This window comes from Bos grunniens, chromosome 17 (assembly GCF_055505025.1).
Source record: "Bos grunniens cultivar Pamir isolate PY7600 chromosome 17, Bosgru_T2T1.0, whole genome shotgun sequence".
Classification (NCBI taxonomy): domain Eukaryota; kingdom Metazoa; phylum Chordata; class Mammalia; order Artiodactyla; family Bovidae; genus Bos; species Bos grunniens.
This window is the reverse complement of record NC_141181.1, coordinates 58,818,256-58,846,223: the sequence shown is the minus strand read 5'-3', so window position 1 is coordinate 58,846,223 and position 27,968 is coordinate 58,818,256. Positions and strand designations below refer to the sequence as shown.

Below are 27,968 nucleotides of genomic sequence, written 5' to 3'. Positions count from 1 at the left end.
CAGCTCACAGTCTTGTTTTTGCTGACTGTATAGAGCTTCTCCATCTTTGACTGCAAAGAACACAAATCTGATTTTGGTACTGATCATCTGGTAATGGCCATGTGCAGAGTTATCTCTTGGGTTGTTGCAAAGAGGTGTTTGCTATGACCAGTGTGTTCTCTTAACAAAACTCTGTTAGCCTTTGCCCTGCTTCATTTTGTACTCCAAGGCCAAACTTGCCTGTTATTCTAGGCATCTCAACTTCCTACTTTTGCATTCCAATCCCCTGTGATGAACAGAACATCTTTTTTATTTTTTGGTGTTATTGGTCTTCATAGAACTAATCAATTCAGGTACTTTGGCATCAGTGGTTGGGGCTTTGACTTGGATTACTGTGATGTTGAATGGTTTGCCTCAGAAATGAACTGAGGATCATTTTGTCATTTATGAGACTGCACCCAAGTATTGCATTCTGGACTCTTCTGTTGACTGTGAGGGCTACGCCATTTCTTCTAAGGGATTGTTACCCCTGCTGCTGCTGTTGCTGCTAACTCGCCTCAGTCGTGTCCAACTCTGTCCGACCCCATAGACAGCAGCCCACCAGGTTCCCCCGTCCCTGGGATTCTCCAGGCAAGAACACTGGAGTGGGTTGCCATTTCCTTCTCCTAGTAGTAGATATAATGGTTATCTGAAATTCACTCCACAGATATCACAATATAACAGAAAGGCTTTCGGCATTCCAGACTTGAAAAGGAAAGTGAAAAGGAAACACTCCGAGCATAGCGGCTGATATTCCTCTGGGAAAGGCGCAGCACAGGCTGACCGCCCAGTTCCTCACTGGTGCTCTCTTGTACATTCTGGGTGAGTAAGCAGCACCCTTGGTGTGCTCCGTCCCCAAAGACAGCTGAGCAAACAGCTTGCTCTTTTGCAGTTGGCGGTGCCCCTGCTCACATCCAAAGGCAGGGTCATCTCCCCTCTGCTTCAGTCAGGGCTGGCCTCAGGATAGAATGCAGCAGAAGTGAGGTAGGTCAACATCCAGACCTCAGCCCTATGAAGTCTTTCAGCTTCACTGTTCACCACATCAAGAAGCTCAGGCTATCCAGCTGGAAAGGCCACACAGAGGAAAACCAAGCACCCCGGCAGACAGCCAACACCACTACCAGACAGGGGAGGGAGGGCATCTTGGATCTTTTACACCCAGCCATGCTCCCAGGAGAGTGTAGCCACATAAGTTGAAGAACTGCCCAGCAGGACCCCTCCTGAATTCCTGACCCACAGAATCAGGAGCAACAAAACAGCCGTTGTTAACATTTAAAGCATCTGTGTCTCGGGATGGTTTGTTATGCAGCAGTAGATAACTTACACATTAATATTTTTCTGAATGGGCAAAAAAATTGGTGGTGTGGGTTTCTGTGACTTTTGAGTTGGGAGCTAGAGAGGGTATGACTAGAATTCTAGCTTTGCTATCTGTATGTGCTTGTTTGCTTGCTTTTTAGCTTTAAAATATGGAAGGGTCCCTTAACCCAGTGATCACAGTCAGCATCACCAGAATGGGGCAAATTGATAAAGATGCATTGGGAAGAATGCAAGACATTTCTATGATCATCCAGCCAAAAGTGTAACACCTGAAAATAATCACAAAGAAATATCTGACAAACCAAACTGAGGGGGCATTCTATAACATAACTGACCACTTCTCTTAAAAATTATCAATGTCTTGGGACTTCCCTGGTGGTCCAGTGGCCAAGACTCCATCCTCCCAATGCAGAGGACCTAGGGTTGATCCCTGATCAGGGAACTAGGGCTTCTGTGGTGGCTCAAATGGTAAAGAATCTGCCTGCAGTGCAGGAGACCCTGGTTTGATCCCTGGGTTGGGAATATCCTCTGGAGAAGGGAATGGCAACCCACTCCAGTATTCTTGCCTGGAGAATCCCAAGGACAGAGGAGCCTGCCAGGCTACAGTGCAGGGAGTCGCAAAGAGCTGGACACAACTGAACAGTAACACTTTCAGTTTCTTTCAGGGAACCAGATCCCACATGCTGCAATCTAAAATTCCAGATGCCGCAACTAAGACCCATCGCAGCCAAATAAATAAATATTACAAGAAAATCATCAATGCCTTGAAAGAACAAAGAAAGACCGAGGAACACTTTCAGATTAAAAGAGGCTGAGCGATATGAACTGAATGCCACGTGGGGTCCAGGGTTTCCTTGTGTTATAAAGGACACTGCTGGGACAAATGGCAAGATCCATGTAAAACAGACAAGAATGCTGTTTTGGTGTTCATTCCCTGATTTTGGTAATCATATTGGAAGATATCATATTGTAAGAGAATGTCATCTGCTTTTAGGCAATACACGCTAAAGTATTCAGAGGTAAAAGCAGTATTATGTCTGCAGCTTACTGTGAAACAGTTCTAAAAAAAAAATCTTCCTCTTCTATGTATATCTATCTAGAGAGAAATGGAAAAGAATATGGCAAATGTGATAAAGTGTTTACATTTGGGGAATCCAGGTGAAGGGTGTGTGGGAATTCTTTGTACTGTCCCTGCAGCTTTTTTGTAAGTCTGAAATTGTATTTAGATAAAAAGTAATGAAAAAGAAAGAAGTAGATTGCAGTGGGTGCATGGTTGCCCCCCAAAAGAGGAAAAACTGACCTGCAGTAGGGGCGGGACTGTCCCTGGAAACGCCTGCCTCAGCTGACTCAGGCCCCGTTCCCGTCTCCCTCTGGTGGCTCGCAGGCCTGCCCTGCCCCACAGCCACAGCTAAACTCACCGTCTACCTCACTCACGCCCGGGCTTCTCTGAAGGCCAGGCTGGGTGTGGACAGGTCACGGGCCCTAAGAGGGCAGTCACAGAGAGTTTTCCCTGGGAACCCTTGGCTGTGGAGACACAGCTCCACCCTCCTTGCACATCTGGGTTTGGGGGACTCTATTCAGAGCCACAGAGCAGAGGACCATGGAGGTGAGGGGTCTACAGAGGCCCCCCGTCTGTCAGTAAGCATTGTGAAGAGTACATACCTCGGGCGGTCTCGCTGTTTCACCTGCCTGGGCTGGGCAGGGCTGAGAGGATAGGGTCTTTATGGCCCAGAGGAAGGGCAATGTGGGCGGTGTTCACAGGATCTGGGCCGACCAAGCCTCCCAGGCTGAGTAGTGCCAACCGGGCATGTTTCTGGGCAGAGTTTCCTTCCGGAGGGGAGCTGGCTGGGCAGGAAAGAGCCAGGAGTTTGGGATCCAAGAGAGCCAAGAGGGCAGACTCTGACTCGCCCCTTCCTGGCTGGGTGACGCTGGCCCAGAGAAGTCTCCTGGCGCTGCGTGAGGGCCCTCATCTGCAAGGGAAATCATCAAACATACCCTGAGATGTGAATCAAGTGGTAAGACAGTGTCCAGCACAAAGGAGGGTCCATGCTTCGATTCTATTCACGTTTAAGGAGCATGGGCTCACAGCCAGGCACAGCAGGGATGTCCTGTGTGCCCCCCAGACCCCTGAGAGTGGACTCAAGGCCTTCCCCTCTTGCTTCTTCATCCTGATCTTCCCCCTCTTCTGTGCCAACATCACCACCAAAGCCCAGGTGCTAGAGCATTTGGGTTCAAATGTGAGCCTTGCCTTGGGGTGACTGAGGTTAAGTTACCTAACCTGTGTGTGCCTCGGTTTCCCTACCTGGTATAGTAATAGCATCCACCCCCTAGATTGTTCTGGAGATCAACTAAATTCATCCTTGCAAATAATAGTGAATGCTTGCATAGTGGTTACTATATGCCAGGCACAGATCTTCACTTTTAATTGGTGTCACCCCCATTTTACAGATGACAAAGCTGAGGCACTGAGAGACTACATAATTTGTCCATGGTTACACAGAGAATGAAAGGCAGAGCTGAAATCTGTGTCCCTAACCCCTGCTGTCTCCTGACGTGGGCATACAGTAAGTGCTCAATTCACGTCTGCTGTTACTGAGGCTCAGAGCCAGGGCCAGCTTCACAGGTGCACCACCTGCACAGTTCCACAGGGCCTGGCACTTAGAAGGGCTGCTGCTGCTAAGTCGCTTCAGTCGTGTCCGACTCTATGCGACCCCAGAGACGGCAGCCCACCAGGCTCCCTGTCCCTGGGATTCTCCAGGCAAGAACACTGGAGTGGGTTGCCATTTCCTTCTCCAATGCATGAAAGTGAAAAGTGAAAGTGAAGTTGCTCAGTCGTGTCCGACTCTTGGTGACCCCATGGACTGCAGCCTACCAGGCTCCTCCGTCCATGGGATTTTCCAGGCAAGAGTACTGGAGTGGGGTGCCATCACCTTCTCCGACTTAGAAGGGCAATGCTTGTTAATGCCCTGTCACTGTCTTGAAGTTCTCAATAATGTTAACAGGAGTGCCCACATCTTCATTTTGCACTGGGCCCCAAAGATTCCATAGCCGGTCTTGCTTAGAATCTGACAGGACATGACCACCTCTTCCTCCTTCTTCGTCCCCCACCTAGACTGTGAGCCCCTTGGGCTCTGAGATACAGCTACTTATCTCTCCATCCACCTTATTCCTTGTCCGGCAGGTAACAGGTTCTCTTGTTCTAGCCAAGAGGGACAGAAGTGGCTAGAGTCATAGCTGTTGCCCCCACCCGTACTTCCTCTCAACGTCCTCAAGAAGAGTTTCCAGTCCCAGGAGCCTCAGGAACTGCCAGAGAATAAACTTTTCAAGGCGTGTGAAGACTCCCGGCCAGTGGCCACCCAAACCAGGTCTTTCCAGAATGGCCAGGGGAGGGGGGTACAGCCAGAAGACGGTGTAGATCGCTGCAACTGGGGAATCCCAGCCGGGCCTGAAAGACCCTAAGAAGCAGTTAATTATGATGCTGGCTCTGTAAACAGTGGCAGTGAGACCTGGCATAATGTGTAATTACACTGGTTGGAGCTAGAACTGGGCAGCGTTTTCTCCTGCGACGCTGGAGGTAACACAGTCCCCAAAGTGCAGGCTTGAGGTCAGGGCACAAAGGTAAACAAGACCCTCCCTAAGGGCAGGCAGGACTCAGTCCAAAGGTTCAAGTGCAGTAATGGTGGGGGTGAAAAGAATTTTTTCCTTCTTTTTTATATAGTGAGCAGGTAATGGGGGTAGGGGTGGAAGGGAGGACAGCACCTACTGTGTGTCAGTCTCTGTGCTCCATTGACATTATGAGAAAGGCATCTGGGGCCAGGCAGGGGGCTTGGGCATTTCTGGGACCGGGTGTCACACCTCTACAATCCTTGCCTGCCTGCCTTCCCCTCCTCCACACACATTTCTAATTACTGATACTTTAAAAATTGAGGTGAAATTCACATAACATACAATTAACCATGTTAAAAGTATACAATTCAGTGGCATTTAGTACATTCACAATCTTTTCTTTTTACAATTGAAGTACAGTGGATTTACAATGTTTCAGATATATAGCAAAGTGATTCAGTTATACATATACATATTCTTTTTCATATTCTTTTCATTATAGGTTATTACCAGACATTGAATATAGCTCCCTGTGGTATATAGTAAGTCCATGTTAGTAATGTGTACATTCACAACCTTGTGTAACCACCATCTCTACCAAGTTCCAAAATATTTTCATCACCCCAAGAGGAAATTCTGTACCCGTTACTCACTTACTTCCAGGCAACCACTAATTTCTTTTCCGTCCCTATGGATTTGCCTATTCTGGACATTTTTATACAGATAGAATCATATCACATGTGACCTTTTGGGGCTGGTTTCTTTCACATTCCTTCCTGCCTTCAAGGTTCATCCACAACTAGCATGCATCAATGCTTTATTACTTTTTATGGACAAATAATATTCCATTGTCTGCATCTGCCACATTTTGTTTATCCATTGGTGGACATTGGGTTATTTCTACTTTTTGGCTTTTACAAATAATGCTGTGAACATTTGTGGACAAGTTTTTGTGTGGACATGTTTTCAGTTCTCTTGGGTGAACTGAGGAGTGAGATGGCTGGGTCATAGGGTCACTCTAGATTGAGCTTTTTGCTGGTTTCTATGGCATATGGTGCCATAGAAACATTTCATTCTCATCTGTAATGCACAAGGGTTCTGATCCCTCCACACCCTCACCAATGCTTATTTTCTTTCTTTTATTTTTTAAAATTTATTGGGGTATTGTTGCTTCACAGCGTTGTGCTACTTGCTGCTGTACAGCAACGTGGATAGGCCATATGTAAACACATCTCCCCTCCCTTCTGGATTTCCCTCCCATCTAGGTCACCACAAAGCACTGAGCAGAGCCCCTTGTGATAAACAGCAGGCTTTCACTAGTTATCTATTCCATGCATAGCAGTGTATACATGTCAATCCCAAAATAATCACTGATTTCTCATGGGGGCCGAGGTAAGCCTCTGTCTGCCACTGGGGCTGAAACACAGAGCCCTGCCCTCTGGAATTACAGGAAAGCCCTATAGAAGCTTTAGCCTTCCCAGGCGGCTCAGTGGTAAAGAATCCGCCTGCCGATGCGAGACGCGGATTCGCTCCCTGGGTCAGAAAGATGCCCTGGAGGAGGAAATGGCAACCCACTCCAGTATTCTTGCCTGGGAAATCCCAGGGACAGAGGAGCCTGGCGGGCTACGGTCCATGGGGTCGGAAGAGTCTGACACGACTTAGCAACTAAACAACAACGACCTATAGAAGCCAGAGTGCAGGAGGAACAATTTGGGGCCCCCTAGAAATAATTCATCGCACAGAAAGAGCTGGATAAAAAGAGCAGCTCCAAGTTACACCAGTCTTGTGGGGCCTGGTGATGAGCTCAGCGCGGCAAGCTGCCCCCAGGTACTGTGTGGGTGCCACGGAGGGAAACGGCTAAGTGTGAGTTGACAGACAGACAGCCTGGGCCTCTGGAACCCAGCCAACTTTGCCCCGGACGCCCCTGCCTGAGTGTCACTGAGAGAGGCGACGTTTGCAGCTCTAGGGAACCTGGCACAGGGCAACGCTGACGAAATGAGGGGCCACTCCAGGTACTGGGAGGTGGTGGGTACAGGGCCAAACTATGTGAATAGTCATATGGCTTCTCCCGCCTGTGAAGGAACCAAGGACAGCCATACCTTGTTTCATTGTGCCTCACAGATAGCGCATTTTTAACCAACGGGAGGTCTGTGGCAACACTGCGTCGCGCAAGTCTGTCGACGCCATTTTCCCCACGGCATTTGGGCACTTCCTGTATCTCTCAGGTTTTGATAAGTCTCGCGATATTTCAAACTTGGTCATTATTATATATCAGTTATGGTGGTCTGTGATCGGTGATCTTTGATATGACTAAAATGAAAAGGTTAAGACTTGCTGAAGACTCAGATGGTGGTTTAGCAATAAAGTATCTTTCAGTCAAGGTATGTGCTTGGTTTTTTTGGGGGGGGCATAATGCAATTCCACACTTAATAGACTACAGTACAATGTAAATATAACTTTCATATGCACTGGGAAGCCAAAAAATTCACGTGACTGGTTTTATTTCAGTATTCACTTTATTATTCGGTTCTGCTGGAATGGAATCCGCAGTAACTCAGCGGTCTGCCTGTACCTCTGCATTATACTTGTGAGGGAAGAGAACCGGAAATATTTGGCAAACAGCACTAATGACTCCCATGTATATCTGACTGTTAATAGTGTATAATCTACAATGTATTCATAGGTAAGCAATAATTACAGTGATGTTTAGGAGTGCTTCCTGTGTATCATGCACTGAGCTAAATGCATCCTTTAATGAATTCTCACGGCAATCCTGGGGCCTAGGCATTATGATCTCTAATGATTCTAGTCTGTTATTTAAGGATGCTTTAGGCTGCAAGTTACAAACAACACAGCTTAGGCTCAAATGGCCTTAACCACTAAGAAGATTTCATTATGTCACATAATAAAACATCCAAGGAAGGGCACACTCCGGGGGTGATGCTTATGGCTGCATTGTATCTTCAAGGTCACCAGTTCCTTCCATCTCAGACCTGACCGCCTCAGGCTGCAGGACTTGCAACATCACATTCAAACGTCATGACCATCCAGCATCACCTTCTTAGGAGGGAGGAGGAGTTTCCCCAGAAGCCCTAGCAGACTTTCCCCCTGTGTCTCTTTGGCTGTCACTGGATCACATAACCATTGGGGAACCAATCCCAGCAAGAGAAAGGGGAGCCCCATGCTTGACATCATCGTTTGGGTTTAATACATTCTGGGGAGATGGGAAGAGTGGGGTTAAGCACATTGAACAGATCCAGTGTTTGCCGCCTTCTTGACCTCCTGGATTTTCAGGGAAGCAGCCCAGGCAAGGGTGGTCCTGAGCCCTCCAGCCCAGTCACCCTCCACTCCTGATTTCCTTGTTAGCCATGGTGTCCAGCACCTGGGTATCATCTGCCTTCGATCCCCCCCTCCAGCATCTAGCCAACCAGTGACCCCACACGTCCATTCCAATCAGCGAGCCCAGCTCAGAGCCAGCCAGAGAACTTTCCATTTTGCTCCTGATCATGTGTCCACCCACATCAGCCTTTCCCAGCTGCCCGCAGGGCCGAGGCCTCTCAGAACTGCTCCTGTGCAGTCAGACATATCGGGCTGATCAGCAGTTCTGGGCAGGGGGCCAGCAGGGGCAAGGGCCTTTCTGGTTCTGTCTGTCTGCGTACGTCAAGCTGTTCCCAGCCGGCGGCTCCAGCACCATCAGGCAACACGGCAGGGCCTGGCTCTGTCAGTAGAGGAGCCATGCAGTTAGAACCCCGCCTGTTTTGCCTGGGGTTGGGTGAAGGCGATGGACAATGGTAGTGAGGGTTTGGGAGGAGTAAAAGGTAGGGATGACAAAGGAAGAAGAAAAGAAGAGAGCAAGAAAAACACAAGGAGATTCCAAGACAGCGGAGATCTCATCTTAGTCCTGCCTGCCTGCACCCCTAACACCTAACAGAGTGCCTGGCACAAAGCAGAAAAGAGTTGGTTCAACTGGTCTAAACAATGGAAGAGAGAGAGGTGATCCCAAGAGCAAGGAGGGGGAGGGAGAGGAGAGCGACACAGAGAACAGAGCAGGGCAGGAAGGGCTGGTGAGTGTAACCCCTCTTGTTTGTCTTTCCATCCCGTCACTCTCTAAACCCCTGGTTTACTGAGGCAGCTCCGCAAGTGTTTATCTTGCTGAACCAAGTGAAGAGGAGGAAAGGGGAGCCAGAGTCAGACAGGAAAGAAGACAGAAGGAAGAAAACCCCCGGGGGAAGGGGCTCTTGAGGAGGAGGGAGATTGTGAGACAGAGAGAGAGAGAAAGGGAAGGGGAGGTCAGTAATCAGAAAAGAGAACAAGCAGGACCAACCCAGCAAAGGAAGAGGAAGGAAAGAGGTGAGGCAGGCAACTGGGAGTGGGGCAGGCTCGGCCTTTTGATGAAAATGCACATTAACAAACGTGCTGCGATCTGACAAGTGCCAACAGGCCCATCGCAGAGTTAAAAAGTGCTACAGCTGTCAGGGTTTCAATTTTTAAGTCAGCACTTTTCTTCTCCTTCGCATGCTGGGATTCTGCAACTATGGTCTTCCCTGCGCATCTCGGTCAAGCACCTGGGGCTTGTCCTGGAGGGTGGGGTGGGTATGTTGGGAGAGTCCATGGGCTGGGGGGAGGGGGGTGTGGCTGCTGCCCCTACAGCAGTTGCGGAAGTGTTCTGTGGAGGGAGGGGACGGGAAAGCAGGTAAGGTTTTCAGCAGACACTGGGAGGACCCAAGGCAATGAACCTCTACGTACTGGGTTGAATAGGGTTCCTCCAAGTTCATGCCCATCCAGAACCTCTGAGTGTGACTGTAGCTGGAAATTTGGTCAAAGACCTTGAGGTAAAATCATCCTGGGTTTACAGTGGGCTCTAAATCTGATGACTGGGGTCTTATAAGAAGAGGAGAGGATGCAGAGCCAAAAGGAGAGAAAGGCAGTGTGAAGACAGAGACTGCAGTGACACAGCCGCAAGCTGAGAACACCAAGGATGGCCTGGAGCCACCAGAAGCTACGAGGAGGCAAAGAACCCACTCTCCCCTAAAGCCTCCAAAGGAACCCTTGATTTTGGACATCTGGCCTCCAGAACCGAGAGGGAATCGTTTCTGTTGTTTTAAACTCCCCACTTCCAGGTAACTTGTTACAGCAGCCCCAGGAGACTAATATAACCTCCTGCCTTAGGGGACCTATTTTGCATGCTCTTGGGTCTGATGGAATGGAGGGCACGACTGTCAGAGATGAGGGAGGGTGCCTGGCTCTCAACCCAGTCCCATCCAGTCTCCAGAGCTGGAGAGTGACTTTTGTCCCCACACAGGAATCACATTGACTCTCTGCTCTCCAGAAGAGAACTCAGGTTCCTGCCCTGGCAGCTGGAAGTTCTGTCTGGGGGCGGGGTGGGGGGCAGCTGGGGAGTGGGGGCGGCTGGGGTAGGAGGGGCTTTCATCCAGGTGTGCATTCAGGGGCTAACAGAGGCTCAGGAGTCCACCAGACTCCACAGGACCTGGGCCCCACAGGACATAGTGGCTCTCCTGGGTGGTCCTTCAGCAAAAGCTATGACCAAGTATCAAGTCCCACAACTTCCAAGGTGCATGAGTTTCCCTTGGTCTTGCCTTCAACTCCGGGCTTTGAAAACAGCCTCCTCTGAAAAATGAGAAAGAAAATTCCTTCTTCCCATGGTCACTGGGAGAATTAAAGAAGAAAATGTACAAGAGGAGCCTAGACAAGGCTTTAGGAGATGGTGATGAGGGAGATGAAGATCTTTCCAAGCCAGTGTCTGTCTGGCCCTGGATGGTTATAGTGGGCCATAAGGAAAGATGGCCTCTGCCCTTTAGCAAAATTGGCCACAAATGTGTGAAAATATTAGAAAACTATTAAAATACATGACAATAGCAAGTGACTGGGATTTGGCGCTGCCTGACTGGGATCAGGTCTGACAGGGGGTCACGCAGGCAGGAGGTAGCATCACATGACTAACTCATCCAAGTTTGCCTGGGACATGCCTGAGTTAAGCACCAAAAGTCCCCTAGCCTGGACAAACAGGGACAGCTGGTCACCCTACACGGAGGTAGACTTCAGGTGGACCTTGAAGGAATCATTCCTTCATTCGTCCATTCTCTGAACATTTTTTGAGAGCTCACCAAAGGCCAGACTCTTTTGGGCACTGGGGACACTGGACACAGCTCCTGCTTCCAGATCATTCGCTGGCATACTTGTATGCATACATCTATCATTCAGGAAAGCATCTATTGGGCAGCTGCTGTGTGCCAGGCACGCAGGTGCAGTGATGGCAAAGACGAGTGACATCATTTCTGATCTCAAGATGCTCACGTCAAGTCGGGGGGAGGGTGGCAGTTCGTCCCTTCCAGTGCAGGAAGAGTTGCTGCAGCATGCAGTGGGTGGAGAGACCTCAGGAGAGAAAAGGGACTCCCAACCCCATTAAGGCTGTGTTTCGGTGGCAGTTGAAAGAATTTTCTGGAAAGAGGTTGCACTAAGAGGTGGCAGGCACCAGTCAGAGAAATGGAGAAGGGTACTGAGGCAAAAGAATCAGCCAGAACACAGGTGGCCAGGCAGGGTGCCTGGAGGAAACATAAGTGGGGCACGTGTGTGCAGAGAAAAGCCTCAGGCACCTGGCAGGGAGGCGGTCAAGATGAGGACAGGCAAGGAGAAGGAAAGGGAGGAGCGAGCCTGGTCTGCAATGGCACAGAGGATGGAGCTGGCAGGATCTGTGGCAGGGTCTTGACTGAAGGGAGGTGTTTAGGCCCTGTGCCCACCCTGGCTGGGAGTGGGGCAGCTGTCCTGGCTGCTGGCGCAGAGCACCATGGGGAGGTGCAGGGGAGGAAGGGCACACGAGCTCAGCTTCAGGACCAACACTTGCTGGGAGAAACAAGGAGAACAAAGAAAAGCCAGGACCCACTGAACATCACCCTACACTTGGGCCCCAGTTTGGGGGGCTGGATGATGGCACTGAGCCTTCCTTGGAGTTTGGATCAAGCATGCACATTGTCCCTACTTGGCCTGTAATTTTTTCCATCCAAAGAATAAACACCTGTTGAGCATCTTGGAGCAGGGCCCCACTACTGAGAAGACTAAACTGGGTATTGTGAGAGAGAGCGAGCCCTGGGGGTCTTGCCTAGGGGCTTGAGGGTGCATGGGGCCAGGGCAGGTCTCCCCAAGCTGATCCCCAAGGATCCAGAGATGCTAGACTTGGGAAGATGCGGGGAGAGGAGGAGAGTTCTACGCCAAGCGAACAGCATGTGCAAAGGATCAGAGGTGGGAACGAGCCGCATATATGGAAGGAGCAGAGGGGCATGGAAAGGCTGGGAGATCTGGGGCCAGGGGAGGTGAGGCAGGTACAGAAGTGGGCCGGGTCAGATGAAGGCTGGTGGAAGGGAAAAGTCAGTGAAAAGGCTCTCCTTCTCATTGGACGTGGCGGGCCAGACACCCAAGCGGCCTGTCAGCATCAGAGCTGAGGTTGGGACCCAGAACCCCAGCTTCCCGATTTCCTTTTAATCTGACCCTGTTTCCCCTTCTGGGGAGGTGAGGACAGCGGCTCAGCTGGTGGTGTAGGGGGAGACCTTTCAAGATTCTGCTGCTGCCCCAAGAAAGGCTAGGTTCATCTGGGCCATGGGGCATGGCCCCCAGAGCCCAGAACCAGCCTGCACTCGCTGCGCAGTCTTTATGTCTGCCCCTTAATTTCCAAGCCTTTCAATTTCCTGATCTTGGAGAATTTTACAGACATGGTGTGCGTGGCTGGCTGTAATAACCGTCTGTTGAATAAATGACCCCTTCTGTCTTGACTCACAGGTAGTTAAACCTCATGCTGAGAGCAAAGGTGAAGCCACTGGGGCTGGGGGGCGGGGGTGGTTTGCTTTGCCAGTGACCTGCAGGCTGTCTTCACTCTTGGGGGCTTCAATTTGTCATTGACAGAACATGACTAACAATGTTTATTTAACTCCTTTGGTGTTTTGGAACTGCTTAAGCAAAAATATTTGGCGTAGGAAATGCTTCGTGAATACTGTTGTTGAGTCTCCCTCTGGTCAAAGCTCCCCAGTTTTCCTCTAGGGAGCCACCTCTCCCCTACCACCCTTATGCACAGTCCCTTTGGGTACCAGTGAGTGCATCCTTCAGCTCCAGGGACCATGTGACTCTGGACTCACCAATCAGAACCCTGCATTTTCCGGCCAAAGGGGCTGAATGGGAAGTGAGCATGTGGCCCAATCAGAACCAACGGGACTTAATGATTTTTGTTACTGCCTTTGGAAAACCCTGCTCACTCTTCTCTGCTGGACTTGAAGCTGGGAAAATGTGGTGGGGGCTGCTGGTGGCCATCTCATGGAAATTGAGAGTGGAATCAATATGGAGTTCTGGTGACATTTGCACTCCTAGATCCCACAGTGCCTAAAGCCCACCTCTCCTCTAGGCTTTTCGTTAAATGCATCAAGAAGTTCCTCATTTTGCTTTAATCAGATTGAGTTGGGCTATTGCCTGTTTGAAATCTAAAGAGCCCTGATAAGGTCATCGTGTAGATAGGGGTCAGCAAACCATGGCTTTTGGGCCAGATCCAGTCTGCTGCCTACGTTCCCCCTCCCCACCATTAAGGGCTTTAGTGAGATATAATTTACATAAATTATTTCACCCATTTTAAATATAAAATTTGATATATGTTTGTGAATATACACAGCCATGCAACCAGCACCAAAATCAATTTTTGGAACATTTCCGTCCACTCCCAAGATTTCGCTCGTGTTCCCTCTTTTTTATGCTTTATCAGTAAATGAATGTTTTTTATTTTTATTGATATTTTTGGTGGTGCTGCTCAGCATGTGGGCTCTTAAGTCCCTGACCAGGGATTGAACTTGTGTCCCGTGCATCGGAAGCATGAAGTCTTCACCACTGGACCACCAGGGAAATTCCAGTGAATGAGATTTTTAACAGCAGCTCTACTGAGATATGATTCACATACCATAAAAGTCACTCATTTATAGTGTACAGTTCAATGGCTTTTAGTATAGTCACAGATATGTGCAGCCATCACCACAATCAATTTTAGAATATTTTTACCACTTCAAAAAGAAACTCTTTTGGCCACCAGCGCCCCACCCCTCTCAATCCCCTGATTCTTCCACTCCAGCCCTAAGCAACCACTAATCTACTTTCTATTTCTATGGATTCACCTATTCTGGACACTTTGAATAAGTGGAATCATGTAGTACGTAGCATTTTGTGTCTGGCTCCTTTCACTTAGCATAATTCAAGACTCACCTGTGTTGTAGTGTGTATCAGACGTACTACATTGCTTTTTATAACCAAGTGATATTCCCCTGATGGGCAGACCACATTTTGTTTATCTAGTTATCAGTTGATCGCTGTTTGGGTTGTTCTCTCTTTTTGACTCTTATGACGTTTAATTCATGACTGTTGGGCTGCTATGAACATTAGCATACAGATTTTTGTGCAACACATGTTTTCAGTTCTCTTGGGTATACACCTAGGAGTACAGTATATCCCTGAGTCACATGATAACTCTACGTTTAACCCTTGAGGTACTACTATTTTCCAAAGTGCTGTGCCATTTGACATTTCCATCAGTGGTGTACGAGAACTCTGATTTCTCCACATCCTCACCAATGCTTGTTATCTGACTTTTCAATTACAGTCCCCTTAGTGGGTATGAAGTGCTGTCACCTGTTTTTATAAATAAAGTTTTATTGTAACACAGCCACACTCATTTGCCACTTCGATATTGCCTATGGCTACTTTTATGCCACCAGGGCAGAACTGAAGAGTTGACAAAAAAAGACGATGTGACCTGTAGAGCCTAAATGTTTACTATCTCACTTTTTACAGAAGAAGTTCTCGAATCCCTGATTAAGACCCACTCTTGCACTTTTTTTGTAACAGGAAACTTAGGCTCAGAGTTCTCTCTCTATTCAGTCCCTGTATCATGGGAGACAATATTACAAGATGTGGTGAGAATTAAAAAAGGCAGTCAGTAAGGTACCTAGCCCAGGGGTAGGTATTCATTAAGTGTGACACAGCCCCAGAAGCCGAGGTGCCCAATACCCGGTCTAGTAGTTCCCCCAATCCCTAATTTCCCGTCTCGATGCTTCTTCCATCAGTCAGCTGGACCCAGCTGAGTTACTAGTGTGCACACTGGCCCTTCCTTACCCTAATCTGACGTACATTGGACATAAAATGAGATTCCCTACATCTGGTAACATCACTCAGCATGTAAAATGCAGCCCTCCCTCCTCCCCAACGTCCTCTCCTCTCTGCTGTCCTGTGGGCCTCTGGCACATCATTGCTTTTGCTGGCCTGCAAGGCTACTCTCACAGCTCTGCAGCCGTCACCTCTTCCTGGCTCTGTGTCAGAGGGTCAGCCTTCTCTGGTCCCCACAGTCACTTCCTTCCCACATGCAGCCATGCACCACAGAACAGGTCATGCATGCTTCCATAGTTGAGAACATGGGCTCTGTCTGAAGTCAGGGTCTGGCCCTGGGACCTCGGGCATACCAACCAACCTCTTTGGGCCTTGGTTTTCTTATCTGCAAAATGGGGATAGCTGAGTCTACCTCTTAGGGCTTCACTGAGTAATAATTAAAGGAATAGAATGCCCAAGAAGCTCAAAGCATAGTGCCTGGCGTGCTCAGTTGCTCAGTCGTGTCTCACTCTTAGTGACCCCATGGACTGTAGTCTGCCAGGCTCCTCTGTCCATGGGATTACCCCAGCAAGAATACTGGAGTGGGTTGCCATTTCCTTCTTCAGGAATCTTCCCGACTCAGGGATCGAACCTGTGTCTCCTGTAGCTCCTGCATTGGCAGGCAGGTTCTTTATGACTGAGCCACAATAAATGTGTTCTTGGAAAACAGGGGTAGAAAAGAGTGACTGCTGCAGCTGTGCAAAGGGCTTTCTGTACATTCTTTCCATGATACAATGGGGATGAGGGTTCAGAGACATGAAGTGAGCTTCCCAAGGTCACACAGCAAGTGAGGGATAGAGTTCTGTCCCTAACTCCCTGTGCCACCTTGAGCCAGGCCTCTCCCCTTTCCAGGCCTCCATGCCCCCATCTGTCCCCAACACTGGGGTGATGATCTAGAAGACCTCCTCCTGTTCTAGGTCCAGGGTCCTAGCTCCCTCAGGGTCCATCTCCTGGCAGGGGAGTGCCTTATCTATCTGTCACTCATCTGGCTTCCTGACCAGCCAGCAGTGCCCACATCTGTCCCACTTGCTGCCCTCCCTTCCCCAGCCCTTCCCTCTCTTGTTTTTGTGTCTTAAGAGCATCACCTTCTTCCTGCACAACTGACTCAGCCAGGAAGCATGGGCTTGGGGTCCTACAGGTATTTCTACTCTGGCTAATTTGTTTTCACCAAGTGCCAATCTGATGGTTCTGAAAACTTCCCTTTGAGTTGGAAATAGGGGCTTGCTGCCACTACTGTGGCAGGGTCCGGAAAGAATCGTTACTCAACTGGGATCTGTGAAATGACTCCTCTACAAGCCCTCTCATCTGAGTCAGCCATCCAGGATGCTGTAAAATCTGTGGGAAGAGACCCCTGATGGGAACTTCAGTCTTCACAGTCACTCTGTCTGGAGCAGCCGACTGTCCCTGCCCACTTCCTGCCACCTGCTCCCACTCTACATGGTTGACTTTCTCTTCTTTCGAGTCTTGTCTAGGAATGTCACCTCCTTAGAGAAGCCCTCCCAGATTGCCCCATCTAAGTAGCCCCCTCCCTCTGCTCCTCTCATCCTCATTTCTCGTTTGCTTCCTTCAGCATACTTGACCCAAGTTACAGTTTTACACATTCCTGTTGATTTGTTTGTGTGGGTGTTGAGTATTCCAGGTCCTGGGCTGGGGTAGGGGGATAAGGCCCTCATCTGGGTTTTCCATCAGTCTGGAACCCAGCTCTCTCAGTGCCTAGCGCATAGTAGGTACTCAGTGCCTTTTGGCGGAATGAATGAAAACCTTGTTTGGAGCAGTGAGGGAAGCCTGGGGAAGCTGCTCTTTGGCACTGAGAAAGCGCCGAGCTGGAGGGTCCTCCTGCTGGGAGCTGACTTCATCGCCAAACTTGTCCAGAGGCTACAGGGCCGCACGGAGGGCACTGTGTACAACTATCGTCGCAGCTCTTCAGACTTCTGAACAAGCTGCCTTCCCAAGAAAACACATTACAAAGAGCATGCCCCCCGCCCTCCTGCTCAGACAGCCAGCGTCCCAAGAACCAGCCCTTTGTTTATGATAATAAAGCAGGGGCCATGGCAACACACTGTGATGTCATGGGAGTATGAGGTCATAAATCCTTCCAGGGGAAGAGCAGGACAGAGTGGACACAATGGAGTCCGAGCCTCCCCTGGCCTGGCTGGGACTGTTTGCTGGATATGTTTTTCTCACCCCGAGGGGCTCATTTCTTTTTCTTTATGCCTCTTCTTTTTTTCTTGTTTCCCTCTCACTCTTTTTTTTTTAATCCCCAAGTAAAAGAAAATTAAAATAAATAAATAAAAGTTTTAAAAGACTCCAAGTGGAAAGATTTGTTCCAGGAATTTCCTGTTGGCTAATGTCCAGTTAGCAGGGAACACCAGCAGTCATGTGAACAAGGCTTGCTCGTCCTGGACCTGCCACAGGAAAACTTCCCTGATCCCCCAATTTCATGGCTGAAATGGGGCAAAGACTTGGAGGGTTGCTGGGCTTGGGACCATGGGGTTTGCAAGGAAATCTTTCCCTTGCTCACTTTCTCTGTCTTTCCTTCCACTCAACCGTTCTCCCTCTGGCTCTTTTTCCATCTTTTTCCCTCCTCACTGCTCTCACTCCGTCCTGCCTTCTCTGGATCTGGCTTCCTCTCTCTCTCTCTGTTTTCCCCCAGGACTCTCAGTGTGTCTCCTTCCATCTCAGTCTCCATCTCTTTCTCAGTCTCAGTGTCTCTGTGTCTTTCTTCCTCGGGGGTTCTTTTCTCCTGCTGAGTCTGTCTCTCCCAGTCTCTGGCTCGGTCAGCCTCACTGTTTTTGCCTCCCTGTCTCTCCCTCTCTCGCTTGCTCACTTGCCTCTCGTCTTTCCCCTGTGCTCATGTTACTATAACAAATCAACATTTCTGACTCAGAACACTGAAGGGTGGGCCCACTGCCCGTGCTTTCTGATCTGCAGGCTGAGCAGCGAGGGGTCCAGGTTTCCGGCTGGGGGCTCCAAGTGGCAGGAGGCGCACGGATGCTGGACGCCTGCACCCACCTCAAGGAACTTGTTGGGCCCGCGATTTAGGAGCTGCAGGCGCAACTGGAGAAAGGGTAGCCCGCTGCCTGCCAGGGCCTACAGACCTTCTGGCGACACGCACCTCCCCCAGCCAGCCCCTTCTCTGATGCTCATTTGGAGAAGGAGGGAGGGGGTGGGAAGGCGGGGCGGGGGAGACTCTTCCAATCGCTGACCACCCCAGGGCCTGCCCAGAGCCTCCTCTGATAACCCATATTGTGTCCTGCACCAGCCCCCATACTAAACCTAAATTCAGGGGTTTTTTTTTCTACCTCAAGCCTACTGACATTTGGGCTGGAGAATCCTTTGTGGTGGGGGCTGTCCTAAGCACCATAGGTTGTTTAAGAGAATCCCTGGCCTCCACCCACCAGATGCCAGTAACATCCCTCCCCCCAAATGTCCCCTGAGATGGGGGAAATAAATCACCACTGGGTGAGACTCATTGCTCTAAACTGTCTCTGTTCCTGTCCTTCTACCCAAATGCCTCACTCTCATTTTCTCCCTTGCTAAAACCATCCACCACTCCCCTTTATTATTATTACTATTAACACCATAACAGACATCTATGTGGGACTTTCTATGTGGCCAGGAACTGTGCTAAGGGCTTTGGATATGTGTATGCATGCATGCTCAGTCATGTCTGACTCTTTGTGAGATTCTTTGAGACTGCATGGACTGTAGCCCACCAGTCTCTTGTCTGTGGGATTCTCCAGGCAAGAGTACTGGAGTGGGTTGCCATTTTCTCCTCCAAGGGATCTTTCCAAGCCAGGGATCAAACCTGAGTCTCTGGTGCCTCCTGCATTGGCAGGTGTGTTCTTTAGCACTGAGCCATCTGGGAAGCCACACTTTGTATACACGTGAACTAATTTCTTAGCGCTTTTCTCTAGGGCTGCTGAGGCTGGTCACAATAAAGCAATGCCCCTTAGCTCAGGGCTAGGCTGGTAGATATCGCTATTATTGCTTCTGCATGTAGGTCTTAGTTTCCCCAAACCCTTTCATGCCTCTGTGCTTCTGCACCTGCCCTTTTCTCTGCTCACATGGCCCGTGCCCCCTTTTTCCACCTAGCACCCTCCCGTGCTTCCCCCAGGACCTGTTTCTGATCTGATTGGTTCTCTAAAGCCTTTCCTAGGGGCCTGAAGCACCCTTGGGCTCCTCTGTTGGAGACGCATCTCTTTTTCAACAGTTCCTGTAGTGGACACCTGCCCCTACTCCATCCCCCCAACAACCTTCCCCACCCCACAAGTTGGGAGCTGGGGATGGTGAGTGGGCAGGGGCCATGGTTCATGCATCTCTTTGTCCTGGTGGCAGATGGGGTTGGGGCTTGGTGACCATTGAAGGTGCTGATGAGAGTAAGTCAAGGACGTTGGCTGGGAAGACTAGAACAGGAATACAAATGGGGAGGAGGAGCTGGCCCAGCTCCAAGCCCCCTCACCCCATCTGGGTCCACACGGTCCAGCCACTCTCTCTTACAGACTCCAGGGGTGGCTGTGTGAACCAGGCCTGCCCATCAAGGGAAGTCCCCCACCCCCACCCCCGTCCCCAGCCACAGTAAGTTGGCTTGTGGAGGGACACATGACTCAACTTGGTCCAATGACATTTTTTTTTGGAAGAAAGAGGACTTAAAGGTACACTCAAGGGTCCTACAGCCTTAATGGCAGCTGGAGGAAAATCCAAACCAAGAGAGGCAGGACTGCAAGATGGAGGAAGAGCCCAGACGTCAGCATTTGAAACCCTCGGTCAGGTGATGCCTGAAGTTTCCACCTTGAACTCTCCACTTCTGGGGCTAAAAATTTGCCTATTTCATTGAAGCTGTTTGGAGCGAACTGTCTATCCCTTTAGGTCAGGCCACCTGACTTCCCAACAAGTACCCTTTGCCCTGCAGCACCTCCTACACCCTCATCCAAGTCCTCCTGGTGGGAAAGTCCTTCATCCTTCTGGTCTCAGACCCAAGAGCTCCCCCCAACCAACGAGGGACACCTGGGGGCCCCCTTAGCTCTGCACACTGTTTGCTGCCCGCCCTCCCTCAGCAAACTCAAGGTGATACTTAAACCAGGAACTGAAAAAACATCCACGTGTCCCCAGGGAGGAAGAGGGAAGTGCCTCTCACCTTGGGGGTCTGTCTGCTCAGTGTCAGATCAAGACATGAGGCCTCCACACAGATCGACGGAAGGCGGGCCTGGGGGGAGGGCTCGCCGGGGCCCACACCTGCACGTCTCCCCCACGAGAGATGAACAGGGTGCTCGACTTCCACCGCAGCCCCACCATCTCTGTATATAGCCCTGCCACCTCGACCCTAGAGCCTGGTCAAAGGCAACTCACTAAAAAGTGAGTCATGGAGGATGGGGGGAGCGTGGCACCAGTCACTAATGTCGATGCAGCTGCACCTTCTAGAATGAAGTACAGATGGGCGAGTGTGCACACGTGTGTGCGAACCCAGTGGGTGAACTACCGTCCAATGCGTGCTGCAGATTGCATGTTCATGCCAACAGCATGGTTTGCGTGCGCTAGGAGGCATGTGTGCGCTAGGAGGCATGTGTGCGCGCCCGCACGCGCACACGCCTCCAGGGCTAAGCACTTTGAAGCACCGCTCTGCTCAGGATTCTGAAATCTTAAACCTGGGAACAAACATGGGGCATGGTGCTGTCAGGCAGTGAGTGCAAGTAAAAGCCAATGGACAGTTCTTCACTGTACCCAAGGTGGCCTCCACGCTATCCAAACGTAACGGTTCTCCAGTATCCGGGATTCTGGGAGGCACCCCAGACTCATCAGCGCTCATGCCACTTCCCACCCTCACGCCCAGATGGTGGTGCCTGCGATATAATCGCGGTATAACCCCCCTCAAGGCTGCGAGCCATGGAATAAATTTCGAGCCATGCTATAAACCGTGCTTTTGGATGTCATTGAGCGCTCCCGTGCCAATGACATCACCGTTTCCATGGCAACTAATATAATTAACATGAGAGAAAGTGCAAGGAGAAAGAGAAAGGAAAGAGGGAAAACACCAAGTCTAACCCCAAACAGAGCAAATTACACGGTGGGGGAGAGAGAGGGGGGCCGAAGGGGTCTATAAAATGTTTTACTGCCACTTGTTAGGAAGGCCTGACATAACTCTGTTCATGGCTTCGGGGGTAATGAGATCATTTGCAAACTGTATCTCTCGCAAAATACAGAAAGGGCTTTGTCGCCTTCACAGTTTATGGAGTTGAAACAGAGGAGCCTGCTCCAGGTGAAGCAGGAACACCTCCGCCTCCCTCCCTGTTTAAGGTTCCTATTAAGCCAGAGCCTACTGGACCTGGGTCCCAGAGGGACTTAAACAGTCGCGGGTTTGGTCCTCTGGGCATTAATGTCCTCACACTGAAACATACCCAAACGTGAAGCAGAAATGGGCAAAATGATGCAGCAGACACTCCTAGTTGACTGTGAGTGGTGGAAACATCTCACATCCCATTCGGGCTTTCCAGCACCTAAGAGATTTTCGTGAATTATCTTGATCAAGCTTAGTCGACTCTGGGCACCTCCTGTTTTACACCCACTCTACAGATGGGCACATTGAGGCTCAGAGAAGAAAGCACACTTGAGTGGGCTGAGCTGAGTCTAGGACCCAGCTCTGTCTGACTCCTGGCACAGGGACCTCTCCACCGTCTCAGTCATCCCAACCATTTCACAGCTGTCAGCTAACTCCGAGTGGGACTGGAAGAAACCCCCAGCCCAACCTTGGCTTTCAGGCCACTTGCAGGGTAAGTTAAGTCATTCTTCTTCACTGTGCCTCAGTTTCTCTAGTTTCCCATTACTTGATAACATTGAGCTGGTCTGGCCCAGAAAGGTGGTGCCCTCCGTGTCCGTGGCCAGCCTCATGTCAGAGTCAGCTGGACCCACGAGAACACCTCATGCAGGGCTCCATCCCATGGAGAGGTGGGGCTCCTCAGAAGGATTTGGGGTGCATTGTGGGGTGGGGACACCAAGCACAGTGAGGGCAGGATTGGCTATGTGTGGAGCCCAGTGCAACAGTGCAAATTGAACATGTGGCACTCTCGCTCACGAGAGAGGAGCAGTGCTATTAAAGGTGCTAATATATAAAAAGCCTTTTCCTTCTCTCTCAACCTGTCAGAGTGTTTGTATTAGCTATTCAATGCTGTGTTCTCTTCGGCATGGAGATACCTGGGGGGCAAACGCTGACCCAGGTGCCCAGGACCACTGGCCACTGGGTCCCCATCCCACCACCTGCTGAACTAACTTGCTGTTCCTGGGTAGGGTGGAGAAATTGATCAGGACATCTTCCCCTTCCATAAGCCTGCCACCCCAGCCCCTGGTGGACTATGACCCCAGGTACCAGGTAGCACTTAGCACCTGGATTGGGGGTGTGCAATAGGCTTGCCCTCTCTGAGTTGCCTGCTGACTGCACCATGGCACTGCCAGTCTGGGGTACAGAGAAGTTTGCCTGTCTGTCCTTGTGCTGAGACGCTGCAGGACACACATGCCCAGCCCCAACTCTCCCTGTGACACCCACAGTCTCCTGCCAGGGACAGGGTAGGAATTGTTACTGGGTGGGGCTGAGGAGAGGTTGAGAGATTCCCTCCTGGGGAGATGAGAAGGCCCGGGGAGCGAGACCCGAAGTCAAAGCTCCAAGCCCTCTGTGCTTGTTGCCTTGCCCCACTGACTTCCACTTACAAAAGAAATCCAAAGATAAACGTATTAAGCATGCCGAGATGGTAACAGCAGAGCCTCAGTCTCCAAGTACGCGCGCCCCGAGTGATGGGACCTGTCCGTTGCCTGCCCGTGCAGCCGGCTGGACCGTGAGTCTTGTTGACTGTGATTCTAAGTACGATTTCCTGTGGTGGAAAAAAGAAAGATTCCCTAGCTAGAAAGAATGTGAATTGTAAATGATAAGATAAAAGATAAAGATAACCCCTGGGGTGGAAGGGGGGTGGAAAAAGAGTAACTTTTCGGGAGAGAAACCTGACAAACGCTACCTCCACCTGGATATCAAGGTCAACATCAAGTGTAAATCAGAGGTGAGAAGCATGGCACTTTACCTCTGTGGTCTTCCTCCCCAGTACCTATGACCCCAGTCTAGTCAAGAGAAAAACTTCAGACAAATTTTAATGCAGGGAGGGGGTTGCGGCTGGAGTCCAGCAAAATCCCTGACCAGAAATCCTCAAAACTGCCAAAGTCATCAAAAACAAGGAAAAGTCTGAGAAACTGCCACAGGCCAGATGAGGCTAAGGAAACACAATGATTAAATGTAATGTGGTTAACTGGATGGGGTCCTGAGACAGAGAGTGGACATTAGGGAAAAGCTAAGGAAATCTAAATATAAAGTATGGGTTTTAGTTAATGGATTTGTATTGGCTCCTTCATGGTGACAAATGCACCAGACTAATGTAAGATATTAAATATAAGAGGAAATTGGGTGTAGGGTATAAGGGAACTCTCAGTACTATTGAAACAGGAGGGAAGGGGGCAGGGCACAACCTTTGAAAGAATGACATAGCCCGAGGACAAAACATAAACAGATTAGAATCAAATGGGTCCAAGATGGCGGACAAATCAACTTAGACTAGGCTTCGACTGAGCGACTTCACTTTCACTTTTCACTTTCATGCATTGGAGAAGGAAATGGCAACCACTCCAGTGTTCTTGCCTGGACACTGGAACGGCGGTGCCTGGTGGGCTGCTGTCTATGGGGTCACACAGAGTCGGACACGACTGAGCGACTTAGCAGTAGCAGCAGCAGCAGCATAAGTGTTATTTGCACGGTCGTTTCCAACTCTTTGCAACCCCATGGGCCTCCAGGCTCCTCTGTCCATGGGATTCTCCAGGCAAGAATACTGGGTGGGTAAGCCAGTCCTTTCTCCAGAGGGTCTTCCCAATCCAGGATCAAACCTGAGTCTCCTGCATTTCAGGCAGATTCTTTACCATCTGAGCCACCAAGCAAGTTAAATGGCATGCTGAAAGGCACCAAGACAGTTCCAAGGCCAACCATCAAAGACCAAAGAGTGAGTGATGGCCTAACTCCTGGAAATCTCCGCTCCTTTCCCCAAATAGATGGAATAATCTTCCCACTCATTAAAGCTTCCCTAGATCCCCTGAAATGTAAAAAAGCAAAATGGCTGTCTGAGGAGGCCTTGCAAATAGCTGTGAAAAGAAAAGAAGCAAAAAGCAAAGGAGAAAAGGAAAGCTATAAGCATCTGAATGCAGAGTTCCAAAGAATAGCAAGGAGAGATAAGAAAGCCTTCCCCAGCAATCAAAGCAAAGAAATAGAGGAAAACAACAGAATGGGAAAGACTAGAGATCTCTTCAAGAAAATTAGAGATACCAAGGGAACACTTCATGCAAAGATGGGCTCGATAAAGGACAGAAATGGTATGGGCCTAACAGAAGCAGAAGATATTAAGAAGAGGTGGCAAGAATGCACAGAAGAACTGTATAAAAAAGAGCTTCACAACCCAGATAATCACGATGGTGTGATCACTCACCTAGAGCCAGACATCCTGGAATGTGAAGTCAAGTGGGCCTTAGAAAGCATCACTACGAACAAAGCTAGTGGAGGTAATGGAATTCCAGTTGAGCTATTTCAAATCCTGAAAGATGATGCTGTAAAAGTGCTGCACTCAATATGCCAACAAAGTTGGAAAACTCAGCAGTGGCCACAGGACTGGAAAAAGTCAGTTTTCATTCCAGTCCCAAAGAAAGGCAATGCCAAAGAATGCTCAGACTACCACACAACTGCACTCATCTCACACGCTAGTAAACTAATGCTCAAAATTCTCCAAGCCAGGCTTCAGCAATACATGAACCGTGAACTTCCAGATGTTCACGCTGGTTTTAGAAAAGGCAGAGGAACCAGAGATCAAATTGCCAACATCTGCTGGATCATCAAAAAAGCAAGAGAGTTCCAGAAAAACACCTATTTCTGCTTTATTGACTATGCCAAAGCCTTTGATTGTGTGGATCACAATAAACTGTGGAAAATTCTTTAAGAGATGGGAATACCAGACCACCTGACCTGCCTCTTGAGAAACCTATATGCAGGTCAGGAAGCAACAGTTAGAATTGGACATGGAACAACAGACTGGTTCCAAATAGGAAAAGGAGTACATCAAGGCTGTATATTGTCACCCTGCTTATTTAACTTCTATGCAGAGTACATCAAGAGAAACCCTGGGCTGGAAGAAGCACAAGCTGGAATCAAGATTGCCAGGAGAAATATCAATAACCTCAGATATTTAGATGACACCACCCTTAAGGCAGAAAGTGAAGAGGAACTAAAAAGCCTCTTGATGAAAGTGAAAGAGGAGAGTGAAAAAGTTGACTTAAAGCTCAACATTCAGAAAACGAAGATCATGGCATCTAGTCCCATCACTTCATGGGAAATGGATGGGGAAACAGTGGAAACAGTGTCAGACTTCATTTTTGGGGGCTCCAAAATCACTGCAGATGGTGATTGCAGCCATGAAACTAAAAGACGCTTACTCCTTGGAAGGAAAGTTGTGACCAACCTAGATAGCATATTCAAAAGCAGTGACATTACTTTGCCAGCAAAGGTCCATCTAGTCAAGGCTATGGTTTTTCCAGTGGTCATGTATGGATATGAGAGTTGGACTGTGAAGAAAGCTGAGCACTGAAGAATCGATGCTTCTGAACTGTGGTGCTGGAGAAGACTCTTGAGAGTCCCTTGGACTGCAAGGAGATCGAACCAGTCCATCCTAAAGGAGACCAGTCTTGGGTGTTCATTGGAAGGACTGATACTGAGGCTGAAACTCCAGTACTTTGGCCACCTCATACGAAGAGTTGACTCATTGGAAAAGACCCTGATGCTGGGAGGGATAGGGGGCAGGAGGAGAAGGGGACGACAGAGGATGAGATGGCTGGATGGTATCACCGACTCAATTCACAGGAGTTTGGGTGAACTCCAGGAGTTGGTGATGGACAGGGAGGCCTGGCGTGCTGCGATTCATGGGGTCACAAAGAGTTGGACACGACTGAGTGACAGAACTGAACTGAACTGAGATCCCCTGGAGAAAGACATGACTACCCAGTCCAGTATTCTTACTGGGAGAATTTCATGGACAGAGGAGCCTGGCAGGCTACAGTCCATGGGGTCACAAAGAGTTAGTTACAACTGAGCGACTAACACAGTTCCCACTCATTAGCCTATGAAATTACCCAGCCCATAAAAGCTAACCACACCATATTTCAAGGCTGCTCTTGCACTCTGCAACAGCCCCCACTCTCTGGACCATGTTTCAAATAAATCCACTTCTTCACTGTTCAGTTACTCAGTCGTGTCTGACTCTTTGTGACCCCATGGACTGCAGCACGCCAGGCTTCCCTGTCCTTCACCATCTCCCAGAGTTTACTCAAACTCAAGTCTATTGAGTTGGTGATGCCATCCAGCCATCTCATCATCTGTCATCCCCTTCTCCTCCTTCCTTCAGTCTTTCCCAGCATCAGGGTCTTTTCCAGTGAGTTTGCTCTTCACATCAGGTGGCCAAAGTATTGGAGCTTCAGCTTCATCACCAGTCCTTCCAATGAGTATTCAGAGTTGATTTCCTTTAGGATTGATTTATTTGATCTCCTTGCAGTCCAAGGAGACTCCAACATCATGGTTTAAAAGCATCAATTCTTACTTATCACTTTGTCTCTCATTGATTTCTTTCTGTGATGAGACACCCAGAATCTGAGCAGCATTAGGTTCTGAAACCAGGTATGTGATCTCAGTTGGAAGACTGTGGGTTTTGGCCAGGTTCAAGTACCTGTCATATAGGTTAGAGTTCCAAGCAGGATTTTGGCCGGGTTAAGGTCCTGGCCATGTGGGTTCAAGGCCCAGTCTGAGGGGAATGGTTTCACTATCTTCATAATTTTTCAGACTCTGATGCTGGGAGGGATTGGGGGCAGGAGGAGAAGGGGAAGACAGAGGATGAGATGGCTGGATGGCATCACTGACTCGATGGATGTGAGTCTGAGTGAACTCCAGGAGTTGGTGATGGACAGGGAGGCCTGGCGTGCTGCAATTCATAGGGTCACAAAGAGTCGGACACAACTGAGCGACTGAACTGAACTGAACTGAAAGCTATTCTAAAAAAAATGATGTCTATTAAAAAAAGATACTGCTCCCAACCCCCTCCCCAAATCCCCCTGTTCTAGTCCAAGACCTTGCTGGTACAGAAAAAGGCACTGTAGTGAGGTGGTCACAAACATGCGCTCTGGAGGCAGGAAGTCTGGGTTCAAATTCTGGCTCTGCCAGTCTGCTGTGTGAGCTTGGGCAACTGACTTCGCCTCTTTGAACCTTAGTTTCCTCATGTGTCATAAGTGGGTAAGAATAACAGTCAGTGTTGTTGTAGGGATCAAAGTGGAGACTTCGGATGAAGCTCAAGGCATTAAACCTGGCAAGGACAGTGATGCTGCTCCCAGGGGTAGGGACCCATCCATGAATACAAACTAGCCAAGCCTTTTCCATTCACACTGGAGCAACCCTGGGACAGAACATGTCTTTTGAAGATATCTATATATAGAAACGGCTTGATTTATTTGATGGCCCTATTGAGTCAAGGTGACTCTTAATTGGAAATGCCAGAGTTTATACCTGGCCACTGGGCTGTATCACTGAACTCCCAAAAAAGATGGTATGATTGCAATTTCTCTATGATGAAGCCACATTCTAAGAGGAATGTGGGTAAATCCAGCCCGAGGAACTGCAGTATGGAGAGAAATGTTTCCTCTGGATTTCTTAAGAGTTTCACAAAAAGGGGAATTCCTCGCCTCCCTTCCCCACCTATGAATTCGATAATAATGTTGCTCACCCTCAAGGT

The 27,968-nt window shown here is 49.3% G+C and overlaps 2 long non-coding RNA genes across 2 annotated transcripts in view; one reads left to right on the top strand and one right to left on the bottom strand.

The window, feature by feature from the left end:
• LOC147355504 (uncharacterized) overlaps positions 1-27,968 on the bottom strand; it is a 195,249-nt gene that overhangs the window by 97,768 nt on the left and 69,513 nt on the right. Inside the window, exon 2 of the long non-coding RNA XR_015144583.1 lies at positions 2,998-3,305. This is a non-coding gene — a long non-coding RNA (uncharacterized LOC147355504). The remainder of the gene's footprint in view (positions 1-2,997; positions 3,306-27,968) is intronic.
• On the top strand, positions 686-2,492 carry LOC147355506 (uncharacterized). Its single transcript, XR_015144586.1, has 2 exons — positions 686-840; positions 2,001-2,492. It is a non-coding gene; the product is annotated as an uncharacterized LOC147355506 (long non-coding RNA).